Source organism: Callithrix jacchus, chromosome 1, assembly GCF_049354715.1.
Source record: "Callithrix jacchus isolate 240 chromosome 1, calJac240_pri, whole genome shotgun sequence".
NCBI lineage: Eukaryota > Metazoa > Chordata > Mammalia > Primates > Cebidae > Callithrix > Callithrix jacchus.
The window spans coordinates 92,346,193-92,353,453 of NC_133502.1; the positions used below are offsets into that span (position 1 = coordinate 92,346,193).

General features: G+C 46.9%; 1 pseudogene; it reads right to left on the reverse strand.

Moving 5' to 3' along the window:
- Nucleotides 1-1,124: 1,124 nt before the first annotated feature.
- Nucleotides 1,125-3,601, reverse strand: LOC144581757 (heat shock protein 75 kDa, mitochondrial pseudogene; annotated as a pseudogene).
- Between the last annotated feature and the right edge of the window lie 3,660 nt (nt 3,602-7,261).

The following is a 7,261-nucleotide window of genomic DNA, read 5'->3' on the forward strand; positions in this document are numbered from 1 at the left end:
AAAAGTTTATGAGTACTCTGTTAAGGGAGTAGATTTATGAAGAGCTCCTGGGATGAAGTCAGACGATGCTTAGTTAGCATCAAGTCTGACATAGCTGGGAGATGATAAATAATGTCCTTTGCTTCTCTGAGCCTCAGTTTCCTCCTCTCTGTAAGAAGGCATTAAAATAACAGAATAATAAAGATGTCTAGCTGTGGAGTCAGACAGATCTGGGTCCTAAACCTGGTTCTGCCACTTGCTAGCTGGATGTTCTTGGATGAGTTATTTAACCTCCCTGAGTCTTACTTTCTTTATATGTATCATAGGGAGAAAGATTAAAGCAGCCTCTTCAAAGTATCATTTAATAAGAAAGGCATTATTGGCCAGGTGCAGCGGCTCACGCCTGTAATCCCAGCAGTTTGGGAAGCCAAGGTGGGTGGAACACTTGAGGTCAGGAGTTCAAGAGCACCCTGACCAACATGGCGAAACCCCATCTCTACTAAAAATACAGAAACTTAGCCAGGCATGGTGGCACGTGCCTGTAATCCCAGCTTCTTGGGAGGCTGAGGCAGAATTGCTTGAACCTGGGAGGCTGAGATTGATGGGCAACGGGGGGGTGGGGGGGAGCGGGGGTGGGTAGTGGAGGGGGGAGGGGGAGGGGAGGGGAGGGGGAAACTAATACTCCCTTATTACGCTTTCAATACTATTACTACCTTATCACACTACTACTACCATACCACACAACTACTATAGTGCTACCTTTTTTTTTTTGAGACTGAGTTTCTCTCTTGTTACCCAGGCCGGAGTGCAATGGCGCAATCTAGGCTCACCGCAACCTCCGCCTCCTGGGTTCAGGCAATTCTCCTGCCTCAGCCTCCTGAGTAGCTGGGATTACAGGCACATGCCACCACGCCCAGCTAATTTTTTTGTATTTTTAGTAGAGACGAGGTTTCACCATGTTGACCAGGATGGTCTCGATCTCTTGACCTCGTGATCCACCTGCCTCAGCCTCCCAAAGTGCTGGGATTACAGGCTTGAGCCACCGCTCCCAGCCTACATTTATATATATATATATATATATATATATATATATATATATATTTTTTTTTTTTTTTTTTTTTTTTGAGACAAAGTCTCATCTGTCACCCAGGCTGGAGTGCAGTGGCGTGATCTCAGTAACCTCCACCTTCTGGGTTCAAGCAATTCTCCTGCCTCAGTCTCACGAGTAGCTGGGATTACAGGTGCCCCTCACCATACCTGGCTAATTTTTATATTTTTAGTAGAGATGGAGTTTTGCCATGTTGGCCAGGCTGGTGTCGAACTCCTGACCTCAAGCAATCCACTTGCCTCGTCTGGGATTACAGACATGAACCATCGTGACCAGCCCATTTTCCTTTTTCTTTTTTTTTTTTTTTTTTAAGAAATACCTTTTAATTTAGGTAAATAAAGCTCAAGGAGGTGGGGCTGTCATCTGTGGTATCAATCCTTCTTCCCCTGCCTGGGCAGAGGCCTCTGGTTGTCAGTTTCCCTCCAGGGCCTTGACAAGCAGCTCATTCAGGCGGCCCACCATGGCCCTGGGGTCATCAACGAGCCCAGCGGCTATCACGGCATTCTCGTATATCTGATCCACCAGCAGCTGGGCCAGGCCAGGCTCGCTCGCTTGCAGCTGATTCAGCTTCATGAGTGCATGCCTGGGGTTGATCTCCAGCGTGGGCTGCAGGAGCTGTGCTAGCTCCTCCTGGGTCTCGGCCAGCTGCTACATGTGCAGAAGTGTCCGGAGGCCCCCATCTGCAGCACGGTGACCATGGCGGGGTGGGTGTTCAGTCGGAGGGTCACCTTCACGTTGGTGACATGCGACCCCAGCACGTTTCTCACCCAGGCCATGAGGTCCTCCGTCTCCTTCTCTGACAGGCGCTCGGCAGCTGGGGACCCATCCTTAAACCTCTCCTCCTTGTAGTGATCCACAATGATGTCTGTCTCCACTGAGATCAGCTTCTTGTCAAACTCACAAAGGTGTAGCAGGGTGAGCTCATCACTGCTCATAGAAGAAAACCTCTGTGTCTTTCTGCTTCATGGCCTCGTAGTAGGGTGAGTGCTCTGCCAGGTGCCGGTTGGGGGCACACAGGTAATAGGTGTTGCGGGTGCCAACCCGCATGCGGTTGGCGTATTCCAAGAGGCTGGTTAGCTGCCCGGCCGGCAGTGCGGAGGACTCGTAGCGCAACAGCTTTGCTATGTCCTCCTTGACCTCCTGCTCGGCCGTGGTCACAATGCCCTCCCGCATGAACAGGCCGTAATCTTCAAGAAACTTTGCATATTTTTCAGCGTCTTTATTACTCTGGTCAACGAGAAATTTGATCAGCCTCTGCTGTAAAACATCCCGGAGTTTCCTGATGAGTGCACTCTCCTGCAGCAGCTCCCGGCTGAGGTTCAGGGGAATGTCCTCACTGTCCACCACAGCTCGGATGAAGCACAGCCACTTGGGCAGAATGTCTGTGGCCTTGGTCTCGATGAGGACTTTGAGGCTGTACAGTGCGATGTTGGAACCCACCTTCCGGCTCACGTCAAACACAGACGGTTTCCCGGCCGGCACGTAGAAGACGCTGCAGATGTTGAGCGGCGCGACTGTCCTATAGTGCAGGGTGTAACACGGCGTAGCAGGGCTTCTTGTAAGCCTGCACAATGTAATGGTAGAACTCTTCATGCTGCCACTCGCCGATGTCCTTAGGGTCCATCATCCAGATGGCCTGCAAGGTGTTCATCCGCCTTCCGTTCAGGTACAAGGGGAAGCTGACAAAGTTGCTGTACTTCGTCACCACATCTCGCACCTGGGCCTCACTGGCAAACTCCCTGCAGTCGGATTTCAGGTGGATGATGATTTTTGTCCCAGTTCTAACTCCTGAAAACTCCGCAATTTCAAACACTCCGGAGCCGTCTGAAAGCCACTGGTAACCCGGGCACCCCGGAGATGCCAAGCGGGAATAGACCTCCACTCTGTCAGCCACCATGAAGGCCGAGTAGAAACCCCCTCCAAACTGGCCGATGATCTCGCTGCTGGCCTGAGCCTGGTTCTGCAGAGCATCTAAGAAAGCCTTTGACCCCGTTCTGGCGATCGTCCCCAGGTTGGACACCAGCTCTTCCTGTGTCATCCCGATGCCAGTACCCTGGATGGTGATGGTGCCTTTCTCGGCATCCGTCTGCAAGTGAATTTCCATTTCTGGCAGTGCTCGGCCGTCAGACACCAGTTTGTGACGCGGTTTTTCCAAGGCATGGCTGGCACTGGAGATCAGCTCCCATATAAACACCCTTTTTTGAGTGCAAGCACCGGGCAACGATGTCCAAAAGCTTCTTTGTCTCGGCCTGGAACTCATGTTTGGAAGTAGAACCCTGCACGCTGTCTGAGCTGCTGAAGATTAAGTGTAGGGGTTCCTCCTTTTCCTTGGCACGGTCTGCGTGCTGAATGGCTGTCCTGCCTGGAAGCTCCAGGCCGTGTTTCGCCTGGGGCAGAACTGGGCTGTGGTCCTCCGTGAACACAGAATTGGTTTTCCTCCCGGGGCGGTCGCCAGCGCCGGCGCCGGCGCCCACAGCAGCAACACCCGCAACTCAAGCGCCTCGTCGACCTCCCAGAGCGCCGCGCGCAGCTACGCAGGACGAGACGGAGCGGGGGCCAAGCAGGGCAGGGCCGTCCTCTGGAGCGGGAAGGTGACGTCATGGCGGGCGCTGGGCTGCCCAGACCTCTCCATTTTTCTTTTTTTAATTTTTAATTTTTTTTTCTGTTTTTTTTTTTTGTAGGGTTTTTTTTGGGGGGGGTTGTTTTTTTATTTTTTTAATTCCCATTTTTCTGTTCTTAATACACTTCCGCTGCTACCTACCTACCCCATTGCTATTATCCTGTAACACTACCATACCACACTGCTACTAACTGCATCTTTATTGCTATTTTACTGTACTTCCACTGCCACGTTACTACACTACTACCTTACTATACTACTACGATAGCTACAGTACTACCTACTGTAACCACTGTATTATGCAAAATGTGTATTCGTTCATGAAACACAATTTAGATCACCATTGGAGCATATTTCAGAATACAGAAATTTGGGTCAAGGAATATAAAGAAGTTAGGCCAGGAAGATGGAAAAACTAAGAGAATCTACCCGAGAGGAGTTTCAATCTGTCAGTGGTTACCAGTAAGTGAGTTTTCCTGGCTACAGAGCTCAAACATTCTGGGGCAAAAAACTCAGCAGCAGTTTTGGTTTGATGTAATAAGGGTTCACCACTCGAGTGGCTGGCCTGGTTTTCCTCAACAGTAAGAATCTAAGGAATGTTTACCTTTTATTCCTCTTCCAAGCATTAATTTTATACTTTTGTTTACAATTTTATGGTAATCCCCAGACAACAATTGAGTAACATTGCTCAGGGAATGTGTTCTCTTTCTGGGTCCACATGGAGGCATAGTTTTTAGGTCAAGACTTTCCCAGTGCCATGCCCCACTCCCATCTCTCTCCATCCAGGAGATTTAAAGGAAGAAACTAAGAGTCAATCACCCCAGTGGAAGCTTAAAGGAACTCCTTTCACTGGCCAGAGGAACTTGGGGAGGTGGGAATTTCTCCCAGGATAAATTCCCCTGCTCCTTCACCCATGCCAGATTTCCAGCTCTTTGGAATCAGCTTCCACATAGTGGGAGCTCTCTTTCCCCTTCTGGATTTCTCCTCTGGGGTCCCCTTCCACCCTCATGGAAGCTGTCTTTCCTCTCCTGGATTCCATCTTTCTGGATTCTCTCACTCAGTGTGAGCGGAGTTTTAATTCTCTGGTTTTCTTCCTCTGGGAACCCATCAAACTCAATGTGAGGAGCAGCTTTTCTTTCTCTCATTCAGTGTGAGAGCTAGCTGTTTCTTTCTCTCTCCTTCTCCTTTTTCTCTCTGTACCTAAATAAATCACTTTACTGCAACACTTTTGGGTCTGCTATTTATTTCATGAGCGCTCTGCACCGTGGTCTCCTCTCTCATTCTTGGGAGAGTGATAGACCAAGAACCTAGAGAAACGTCCTCTCAAGGAAGCTGAGGGCTCCCCTGAATCCCTGAGCCCCAACATTGCCAATGAAGGACTAAGTGATGAATGAGTGGAAAATACTCCACATATACATATGGATTTTTTTTTTTTTTTTTGAGATGAATTCTTGCTCTGTCACCAAGGCTGGAGTGCAGTGGCATGATCTTGGCTCACTGCAGCCTCCACCTCCCAGGTTGAAGCAATTCTTCTGCCTTAGCCTCCCGAGTAGCTGAGACTACACGCATGTGCCACCACGTCCGGCTAATTTTTGTGTTTTTAGTAGAAACTGGGTTTCACTGTATTAGCCTGGCTGGTCTTAAACTCCTGACCTTATGATCTGCCTGCCTCTGCCTCCCAAAGTACTGGGATTACAGGCGTGAGCCACCAAGCCCAGCCCATAGGAATTTATACTCATAGACATAAACAGGCCAGCAAATGATGGCTTTTCTCAGTTTCATTTTATATTCCATGCAAATTAATTATACAAAGACAATACGACTCCCAAAGATGATGACTGAGTCTTTTTTTTTTTTTAATAGAGACAGAGTTTCACCATGTTGTCCAGGCTGGTCTCAAACTCCTGACTTCAGGTGATCCATCCGCCTCGGTCTCCCAAAGTGCTGGGATTACAGGCGTGAGACACCGTGCTTGGCCAATGGCTGAGTCATTCTTTTCTTCAGTGTCTTTTACATCATCTGTGTTCAGGAAATATTTGCTGAGTTTAGTAGAAAGAAGATTCCCCAAATTCTAATGATATTAGCTGTACTGCTGCTATATTTCTCATTCAAATATATGTATCAAGTTCAGCTACCCTGCCAGCAATGGAACAAAACAAACTCACAATGTACCTGAAAGACTGAGAGTCTATGACGCAGTAAGCAGTTCAAGTAAATCCGACAGTCATTTATTCAGCCTACACTATGTGTAAAGCACTGCAGAGCTGCTCATCCATTAAGGCAGACGGGGTATGTACATGAATATCCATAATTCAAGGCACTTTTCTCTATTAATAGAGAAATAAATAATGTACTGGGATGTGAAACATGGCAGAGACAAGGCAGGAAACTGAAGCTAGTGCCAGATTGTGGAGCAGTTTGAATGCTGGGCACCACCCTAATCGTCACTGATAAATCCTTCTGTCACCATTCGTAAAGGTTGAAAAAAATATGGAGACACAAAGCCTGAACGGCCTCATTACCCTAACGGGCACAGCATGGAGTAGCTTGATAGTACTGACACCACTTCCAGGAATGACACCATGTTCATGATAAAATGCCCAACCTTACTGTCTCCAGAACATTCAGTTATGAACAGTTATGCACCAATTACTTTGTATTTTAATCAATATCATTGAAGCAGGCCAGATTTAAAACTCTTTAATGCCACAGGCAACAAGATAAAAATTATGAAAGTTGAAATAGTTACATAATCCCCCTAAGGGCACCATTCTGTAATTCCAAGGCCCACTCTCCTCTCCCTTTCATCCCTCATAGTGACACAAAAAGAGGGGGGAAATATCATATGAAAAGGGTTAAAGTGACTCACAAAGAGCTCTGAGAGAGGGATGTGGAAAGAGAAAGTAGAAACCATACAGGCTTAGAGGAGGGAAGGCTTGGGATATAAGGTAGGGGACAGCTGTGCCTAAGAAAGTGTGGAAGTATTGGGGAAAGGGGAGAAAAGGATATAATGGTTAGGATTTGGATCCTTGTTTATGTCCTTTGAGAAACACAAGTAAAGAACAGATTTCTCTTTTAATTTAAGGGAAGAAATGAGATTGGCTATTACCCTGTGCTTCTTGAAAGCCAAACTGAAACCTTTGGGACCCCAATTTTTTAGGGTTGCAATGAAATCCAAAATATTTTGGTTGATGTGAAATACAATGAATTTATGCCAGGCATTTCCTAACTATGCAATTAAATTCTGATTTAACCCAGAAAACCATTTTCTTAACCTAGTGATACAATTTCAAGACAATGGATATGAAAATGAAACATTAAGGAGTTTTAATTAGGACAAGGGCTGTGGTTGTTGTCTAATTACCTATTATTTTCCCCAGAAGCAAGCTTCTTGAAGTATCTAGGTCAGAAATTAAAACCTCTCAGTACCAACTGAAGTGTAAATGCAAGCAGTTAATGAAAGCTTCATTCCTTTACAATGTATGGACTGCATTAGCCAGTTAATGTTGATCTTTTGGAGTGCTATTTTAAAATTTCATCATGAAAAGATATGT